The sequence below is a fragment of the Marmota marmota genome, unplaced genomic scaffold, assembly GCF_001458135.2.
Source record: "Marmota marmota marmota unplaced genomic scaffold, marMar, whole genome shotgun sequence".
In the NCBI taxonomy this organism is placed as follows: domain Eukaryota; kingdom Metazoa; phylum Chordata; class Mammalia; order Rodentia; family Sciuridae; genus Marmota; species Marmota marmota.
Window position 1 is genome coordinate 47,776,223 of NW_025999842.1, and position 9,932 is coordinate 47,786,154.

Genomic DNA, 9,932 nt, shown 5'->3' on the forward strand with positions numbered 1-9,932 from the left:
TATATATATATATATACATGAAACAAAACAGGCAATCTGAAGGACACAGGACTGCAAGACACTAGGGTTATCTTGTTATGCTCAGAATTCTCTATCCCTGGGAGTTGGTGCCTGAGCTCAAGGTCCCGATTGATACAGCTCTGTGACTTTGCATGCAGCCTCCTCAGGCCAGCGTCACCATAACATCTGGCCCATCTTGACCGTACCTTTGTACAAGAAGTTTCCAACACAACATATCCATGAGGCAATCAGAGACCATGATTCAAATAACTGTTCTCCACAGTAGAGAAAGAGAATGAACTCCAGAATGAAACTGACAAATTAAGCTATGGACATATATGAATATGCCACAATGAATTCCATTTGTATGTATATCTGTAAAGTAACAATTTAAAAAAATAAATAGAAGAAAGACCAGTAAATAGGGGAAGGGAGAAAGGGAAAGAAAGAGAAAGCAGTGGGGATTGAAATGGAAGAAATTCTATTCCATGCATGTATGATCATGTCAAAACAAAACCTCCTGTTATGTATAACTATAATGCACTAATAAAAACATTTTTAAAGGTGTTTTTTATCATTCTATGAACTGCAAACTATTGTCTCCTTTAACTCTGACATTTGATTTACTAAAACATATTTTCTTCACTTAACAGATAAATTGGAGCCTGCTAAATATTAAAATAGAAATTGAGGAGAGATGTTATAAATACAGAATGGAGATATACATGTTTGTTAAATATAAAGGGTTCTGGTTAATAAAATGTAGAGCAAAATGGCTTTTATTCTATCAAGTCCCTATACACATTTCAGTAAAATAGCAATTCACCACAATATAACTTTATTTGGAGTGTTATGTTGTTAGCTCATTTTACTTGCAGAGAAAAACATCTTTCTTTCTCTCACTCCCTCTCTCTCACTCCTCTCTCCTTCTCCCCGCCCCCGCCTCTTTCTCACATACACACACACAAGGGCTACAAAGATTTTTTGCTTTAATTTTCTTCTGATTACAAGAGTGAATGTTCCAAGAGCCAAAAATATTAAAAGTTCAGGAAAGTCAAAAGAAGAGAAGAAGAAAACCCATAATTATCCAGAGACAGACATTTCTAAACTTTTTCCTATACTAGTTGAAACGACATAGTATATATAATTTTGTATCCTGGTTGACACCACAGCATATGTTTTCTCCCTTTGTTAAGAACTCTATATTAACTAAAATAATAAAGTTAGAAGCCTAAAAGAAAATGATTTTTTGACATATTTATTTAGCCAGAAAAGAAAATAAACTTGAATACCCTGATTTCCAGAGCATGCAGGCACATTTTCATGTAAAGTCAATTGCATTTAGCTCTGCTTAACTCAATTGTTTACAGAATGCCAAGTATAATATTATCTAATAAGAAAAGAGTTTATAAGGTAATGATCCTGACCTCAAAGAACTACAAATTTAGTTGAAAACACAAAATTTTAGAGCATCCAACAATTAAATAATAATGTGAATGATATATAATCAGGCATCTGTAGAACACAACCTCAACATCCAGGAAAGCTCAGGGGTTTTGGACTTAACAGGGCTTGAATCTAAGGTAAACATAAAATCACAGGTGTAACCACAAGCCAGCTGCTCATGGTAGCACATCTACCTAGGACCATTCTACAAATCTATAATTCCTTCCTTCCTTAAAGAAGTATGCACGCAGTTGGGGGACAAGAATAGGCAAAGTCCTCCAGAGTATGACAGCAGAGATAGGGCCAGTGGAAGATTATCATCTGATTTCTTCTTGTATTCATTTCTTCTGTTAATTAGCACATGCAAAACAGGTTGAATATGCATGCAAAACTGGATTGTAAGCAAACAGTAAAATCATGCATTCACAATTGCATGATTGAAAATATGCAAAAGAATATGCCACTGTTAGGGATTCCATTTAATACATTAACTAACCCCAAAGTTAATGCAGATCCTTATTCCTTAACTTCAAATGAAAATATGTGGTCTACTCAGAACTCAGAATGCTTTCAGGTCTTTCTTAAAAGAAAGCATGAGAAATATTTTTAAATTATTTCAAATAGCCAAAAAGAAATATGTTTTTTGAAAAATTCTTGGAGATATTTAAAAAAATCAATGTAAAAACTAAAGATTGAAAACTACCTTGAACAAACATGATACTGGACTCCTAACTATTATAGTTATTGTCTAGTCATATAATTAAACTGAAACTACATCACATTAAATATGAGTATCAACAGAAGCAGAAAAAAATATACACTTAATATGTTTTCTTTCTGTTTTCAGCTTCTAAGCTCCCTGCTGTGCTTAAGTCAAATACTGGGTGTAGGGTACATTAAGAATAACAGCAGGGTTTATTATCCCTGTTCAATATGGGCAAGATTTTTTCTTGCTTAATATTTTTTACAAACTGTAATTTCCATGAAGTTAAAGTATTTTACACTGTGACATTTAGCATCAAGTCACAGCCTTAGCAAATGAAAAATTATGCCATTGCGTAATGTCTAGAAATGAAATAAGAACATATTAGTAATGAATCTTATTTCAAATCATTGAGTAATTGCTACAAATTTCCTTTACACAGTATCATCACCTAAAAGAACAGGAAAAATAAGACACCCAGAGACTCCATAGCCAAAGAGAAAACTATAAATTGGATTACATTTATGGTAGTTATCTATTTTTAATGCGAATGTTCAGCCTTTTTGTCTTACAAAGATCAATGGAAAAGAGGGCAGTATTTTTATTGGGCCATTAATTTTGAAATGAGAAATACTTCTGAGATGTACAGGTAGAGATTTTTCTGCAGGGTGGGCTGCTAATCCCACAGCCCATAAAACCTACGTCTCCTCAGAAACTGCAACTCCTCAAGGCAACAGGATATAAAGTAGGAGGATTCAAGTTGACACCAGAGAAAGGCAATTCCCACCATGCTGTTGGTTCAGAAAGAAACACCAAGTATAGTGTCAGTGTGTTTTATTTTTTCTAGTCTTTCATTTGCTCAGAGAATCAAGTTGACAGGGAATAGTGTCAGAGAGCAGCACCTCATCTGAGTATTGCAGAGTTGCCCTTGAGATTGATGAGCATGCCAAGGTTCTTTCATGGGGTCAGAAGGTGTGTACATCAACTTGGCCCCTAGCCATGGATCTTTCATTACAAGGATGAATTTTAAAACCTGTCTGAAGATTTTATCCTTAGGATCTAAAATAAGAATGAACTTTTAAACATATAATGCATGAGCTAATCATTTTTAGAATTGTTTGGTATCCTCAACAGATTGCAAATATGCACTGTCTGTGGAAGAAGAGCCAAAAGGCAGAGAAAACCACTGAGATTAAAAGAACATTAGAGCCAGGTGCGGTAGCACACGTACTTCAGCTCAGGGGGCTGAGACAGAAGGATCTCAAGTTCAAAGCCAGCCTCAGCAAAAGTGAGGTGCTAAGCAACTCAGTGAGACCCTGTCTCTAAATAAAATACAAAATAGGGCCGGGGATGTTGCTCAGTGGTTGAGTGCCCCTGAGTTCAATCTCTGGTATCCCCCCCCAAAAAAAAAAATTAAAATTAGGTGACAAAAGATGGCTAGAGAAGAATTTTAAGGAAACAAAATTAAAATATAACCAAAACATACCTTTGTATCAGTAAAAAGCAGAACTTGCACAGGAAAATGTGAATCTGTGATCTGGAGAACAAACTTTAGATTTCCCAGAATGCATAGTAAGGGGAGAAATAAATTTTTAAAAATTAGGGGATTACAGTTATTTGGAACATAGAAACAAGAAAATAACTATCACAAGCAACAAAAGTATAAAAAAATGTTTGAAATATATAAAATACCTGAAAACAGAGATTGAAAATTTAGTCTACATCTAGACTAAATCAAATGAGAGTGCTAAATCCATAGTAAAAATTTTAATCACTGCCATCTAATTATCAAAATTGTTTATGATTCTCAACATTAACCACAGATGCTCAGCTGTTGCCTTGCTTGTAACATCCAAGTGTTCATCTTGGACAGGGATGGATTCTAAGCCAGATGTTTAACCCTCTTTGATTAGCTAGGATTTTACTGCAAAATGCTCTTCTCAATCTTGACATAATGTTCATCAATTACTAGGTGGAATATTGCAGTGTAAAGGAGCAATCAAAGTTATCATTGTCTTCTAGAAAAATGATTGAGCTTTAGTCTTACTATAGTTCAGAAAACCCACTTCGGCCAGATATCACTGGCATAAATAATGAACATCTTTGAACAATGTGTTGAACCTATTCAGCTAAGGGATAACAGGGATATTGCACCTGGTGGTAGCAGCACAGGTGCCTTCCATGCCATTAGGTAACATTCTTGTTGCATAGTCTTGTTGCATATAAATCATTAATAAGCACTTTGGGATGTAAAGGTAAGTTGTTACTTCAGTTTCAGTATCAGAATCCAAATGATAGTCATTGGACCATTAGACTATGGACTGAAAAACAAAGGGGATTAAAAGTCTTGAGAAATTAAGCAGAAATTATCCATTATTTACAAATACAAAAACCAAAAAACCTGAATTAAGATGTTCCTTAGCACAAAGCCAGCCTCAGCAAAAGTGAGGTGCTAAGCAACTCAGTGGGTTCCTGTCTCTACATAAAATACAAAATTGGGTTGGGGATGTGGCTCAGTGGTCGAGTGCCTCTGAATTCAATCCCCAGTAACCCCCAGACCCCCCAAAAATGTTCCTTAGCAACATCAATTGGCAAGCCTTTGGAGTAATGTCTACAGAATTTCAATGAAAAGATTATAAAATAAGAATGTCCACAAAGACATTCTTTAATACAAAAATACCCACAAAGCCTATGTATGTAGAAAAATTCTTGAAAAAATTATTTAGAGGAGTACTTAGTCAAGATGAGTGAAAATTGTATTACTCAACTAATAGCCCAACTATATAAAAAGTCTCTTAAGGTTTATGTAAGTTTGAATTTCAAACTTAGACTACAACAAAAATTGATGTATGTGATGACAACAAATTAATAACCAATTACTATGTATATTGGCCATATGTTGATAAAATCTGAAAGTAGCTGTCCATTTGTATGATTGGACATTCCTTTCATCTATACCAACAATGAAAATAAAAACTAATTCACATTCCTAGAACTTAAAATTTAAGGCATTTCATGAAATAAATGAATATGTGATTCTCCAAAAAAGAAGAAAAAAGAAAAACAATTGGACAAGTATTTTCAGGAGTATTCAATAGATCAAGGACAAATTTTCATAGATTTAGACTTTCTCAAATGTTTCTCTTAAGCTTCAGGATTTTTACCCACAATTCCAGAGCTCTATCACATACCCCAGAGTTATCTCCCACTATTTCTGATGATGATGTAAAATACTACTTGCTGAAGTTGGATTCCAGCTCTTGTTAATAGCAGCTAAGTACAGTTATAACACTGGATAAGAAGAAATAACTAAACTAGAAATTTCTTCTCTCCAAACTCTGTCTCCCTTCCCCCTCAATATACATCTTCAGAGGTTCCAGAGAATAAGTGGAAACCATTCTCGTTGCCAAGTAACCTAGAAACATTTTCCATTTCTTTAAAATTCATCTTTAATGACCTGAATCATTGACTTTTTCTAACTCTGAAAGATAATTATATTATGTCACAAGCCCCTCTGCCAGGCATCCTTCATCAAAATTTTATAATACTCCCCCACTCGTTATGCCAAAAGAATCATTTCTTATTATGTGCTTCTAAATACATAAAAATATTCAAAAAAAGCTTGTAATTAAAAATTATCAAAATACTAATGGTGGTTACCTCTGGATGAATTCTACATTATGTTAAATAACTTTCTAAATATTCAATAATACTATATTATTTTATAACAGAAAAAGATGTTTTAAGATCAATTTATACATTTTTTATGGTATAGAGGATAATAATTATTTTAGAATATGTAGCAAAATATCTAGACATCAGTAAACACACACCTGCAGAAATATTAATAGTAATGATCATGTGGTAATAAATTATGAATAGACTCTACCTCTTGTGTATTTTTTGAAATTTTATGTAATGATAAAAACTATTTAATAATAGAAAATACTACTCTTATAAAACTCAAGGGCACAGAATCACATTGAGAAACATATATTCATCCATACCATAAAATACTTATTGTGTTTTACTGCTATTTCACTTTGAGAATTTAATAGACTACAAGGCACACGAGATAAGCCACCTGGTACTCAATAGATACAATAAAACAAGCAGAAGCAGAGAGGTGACACATTAGGGCTGTTTTGCCACGCTGCACATGCCACAAGAGAGCACGGACTGCTTTAATTACTAGTCATTTGAATTTCTGATAGATATTATAGCAAAATTTAAATCTTGTTCATTTACTTTGGCAGCTTGACAACGGGCTCATTTACAATCCTTTGAGGGAATTGCAAATTTCCCAGGCTTCAATTTGGGGTGAGATGGCATTATTCATAGAAGAGTATGTAATGGAATTCAGGGCTGGATATTAATTAGTCTGAAAATATTTTTAACCCATCAGAAGCCTGGGTTAAGATTTTTTTTATGTTTGGAAGAAATGATAGAAAGGAAAAAAAATCAGTTATAAACTTTAAAAATTCAAATAGGGTACAATATCCACATTTACAATATTTTTAATCTAAAATTTTATCAATGGAAAACTGTTAATATAATTATAAGATAAATACTGATTTATACTGACCCCTTCCAAAAGTCTTCCAAAATTCTCTTGACTAATATTGTGAGCAGTGTAGTTTCTTTAAAAAACAAGTCTTTTCAGTTTTAGAATGTAAACTCGACAAAAACTAAAAATTTCCTTTTGTTTCCCCTCTATCCAGACTCCCAGTTCAGCACCATAAACATTTGAAATTCTGAATAAGCTCCACTTCTTAGGAGTGGGGCTGAGGCAAGGCCCAGGCCAAGTTAAAAAGCAACAACACAGTGTGAAGAAATTTGAAGGTGGATCTGTGGAGGCTTTGAGAACTAACAGTGAAGCCTTTTTCTTCATAGAAGAAAAAAAATTTAAATTTCCAGGTTGTGTTTTAGAATCTTCCCACAGGCAGCATGTAAAAGGCCTTGAGTGAATATTTATCAAGCATGAATATTCATCTCAAGGGCAAAAAGGATTCAAAGCAAAAGACATTTTAGTGTTTTTTTTTCTTTTTCAAAATGCAAATTTATCTTTTTCATGACTGTTGTGTCCATGGGTGGCCCTTTGCATATCAATTTCAGATATTTTTCTTAAAAACCAATAAAGCATAATTTCACGGGATGATAAAAGTAAGTAATAAAGGATGATGAGATTTACATTTCAAAGTTTTACAGTCCCAAACAAATCAACTCATTAAACCTAAGAACAGTGGATGAATAAGCTTCCTACCTTAATAGTGTTAGAACAAGGTCCTAACTAGCCCTCTTAATATGAATATTTCAACTTCATTCTCACCCTCTCTGGTCCCTAGGCACAGGGATCTAACTCTCTGAATATGCTCGACATCATTCAAAATTAACAACCAGAAAAGCTATCAACACACAGGAAAAAATGGACTGGTCCATTACATCTGTTCATTTCCTCTTCTGAGGGAATCTCTAATCTCAAGAGAACTTTCAGCTAACATAGACAAATCACAAGAAGACACTGACCTTTCTTCTTAGTAACTGAAAAGCAAACACAGATTCAAATAAATAATAACTTTTCATTGTATAGACATCAAGTTTTTAACCTGATTAACATGAACCATACCAACAAAATTAAGTTTTGAAATTTGCTGTAGGTTTAAGGGTGCCTTTTGATTTTATTTCACTTTGGTGCTTGTGTTTCGTGATTTAACAGAACTGGTTATCCAACCACCAAATCACTTCTTTGATGAAGTAAATGCTCTGGCCTGCAGTAAAGGTTCAGCTCTCCTTTGTCTAACTCCAGAGACTTTCAATATCCTCACCATAAGGCATCTTTTCATCTTGAATTCACTAAACGTCAGTCTCAACTGGAGAGTGCAACACTGTGGATACAAAAGAGCCGATTACTTGATATTTGTATGGACACTTGATTCCTCAGCAACACTGGCTGGTGAAGTGATTCCCCATTTTCCCATGGCAGCTGTGCATCAAGGGATGCATGCAGCCTCTCTAATGAGGATAGCAACTGTATCTCCTCTCCATCACAGATCTGTGAAAACAAAAATTTTTAAACAAGGACTATGAGAAGATATTAAAAAGCCACAAATACAAAGAGAAGAAAAATCAAATTAAGAGTTCCTATATATTCAGGAGGTATCACTTTAAGCCCTTGAATGGATTGAAGTATTTAAGTCCACATAGCAAACCTCTTTTCCCCATTGTACCTCCCAAGATCCTGAAGAGTTAGGTGATCTGCCCGTGGTCACCGAGATTTAAAAAAGCAAGTCATTAGGAACATGGATTCAAACCTAGATGTGGCCCTAGAACCCATGCTCTGAATTTACTATGATATGCTATTTTCCCGTGACTGGCTTTATGTCAATCGTTTTTTGTTTTGTTTTGTTTTTTTAACAAAGGTCATAAATTGTCAATGTTATCCAACCCAAATCCCTGCTTAAGTGATTTTTTTTAACTTCTAGATTTGCTTAAATAAAAATAAGATTAATTATAGTTTTAAAAACCACAAAATTGGTGGGAATACTGTTTCTTTGAGAGTTATTAGAAGACCCCCAACAGCTGCTCCAATGCAAGAATCCTGGCAGCTGTGTCCACACAGATGCCCTGGCCTCAATATCAATGCAGGACCCCTGGCTGCTGGGCCACATAGGACCCCCAGCATCAGCACCAGTGCAGGACCCCTGGCCTCCACTCCTGTGTGGACCTCCATCTACCAATGTGGGGCTCCACCCTTGCCTCCATCTTGGGACACTGCAACTGCTGCCATAGTCACCTGCACCTGGGGATACCGGACAGGGTCTGGAGACACCCCCCAGCCACAAAACTGCACTCCACCAAGCTACTTTTCTGAATGTGCCACCCAACACCACTGCCTGCCAGACACCCCATCTCTGAAAGCAGCCACCTCCATCTTGGAATACCTTTGTTGCCCTCTTTAGTTGGGGCAACTTCCAGCTTAGGACACCAGCTGGGAGCTAAAAACAATACCAAGGTACCTATAGTCCCCAACTCCCCCCTCTCCCCTGCAGCCACTAACTCAGCAGTGCCTGAGGCTACATGGCTGGTCCTCAGCTCCCAAGGCCTAGTTCTGATCTGCCAGATACAAAACAGCTCTCCGCAGGTGCACAGCCCCAAGAACGCAGCCCACAAGACCTTGGGAGTGAGAGGTTCCTAACTGGGAAGGAGAAAGGGAGGGGGTGAGTGAGATACAGTTTAGAGATGAAATTAGAGACCAGGAACTGTGAGGTCTACAGGTCATATAAGGAGATAAGACCAGGTATCCACATCACAAGAGCCGGCCCCAAAGGAGATCCTTGGGGTACAGTCTCCCATTGGGGACCAGCAAGTGCTACACACCACTTCCAGGAGTTCCACCCCCAAGACCAACCCTCCCACCCTAAAAACCTTTGCCATCCTGAGGGTGGAGATACCAGCAAACAATAGACAACCCCACGTATTGGATGAGAAGGGAAGCAGGAAAGATAACTGAACTCCAACAGAAACAATCCTTGAATTTTCCTTCAAGGTTTTTTTTTTTTTTTCTTTTCTCTCTTCTCCCACCCTCACATGGACTGGGATGTCTGAATAGTATATTACAGTTGTATTGCATATTCTTTTATCTCCTATTTTTACATTTTGTTTTTCTTAATTTTTATGTTTATTTGTTGTATTCTCTCTATTGTCTTCCCACTTACTTGTCTCCCCCAAATCACTTTCTCTCTTCTACTGCTAGCCAACATCTTTAGATTCCTCTTTCATGCTT

The 9,932-nt window shown here is 36.0% G+C and overlaps 1 long non-coding RNA gene across 1 annotated transcript in view; it reads right to left on the reverse strand.

Annotated features, from left to right (window-relative positions):
* Nucleotides 1–9,659, reverse strand: part of LOC107155298 — a 65,436-nt gene extending 55,777 nt beyond the window's left edge. Inside the window, exon 1 of the long non-coding RNA XR_007345672.1 lies at nucleotides 3,636–9,659. This is a non-coding gene — a long non-coding RNA (uncharacterized LOC107155298). The remainder of the gene's footprint in view (nucleotides 1–3,635) is intronic.
* Nucleotides 9,660–9,932: the final 273 nt, after the last annotated feature.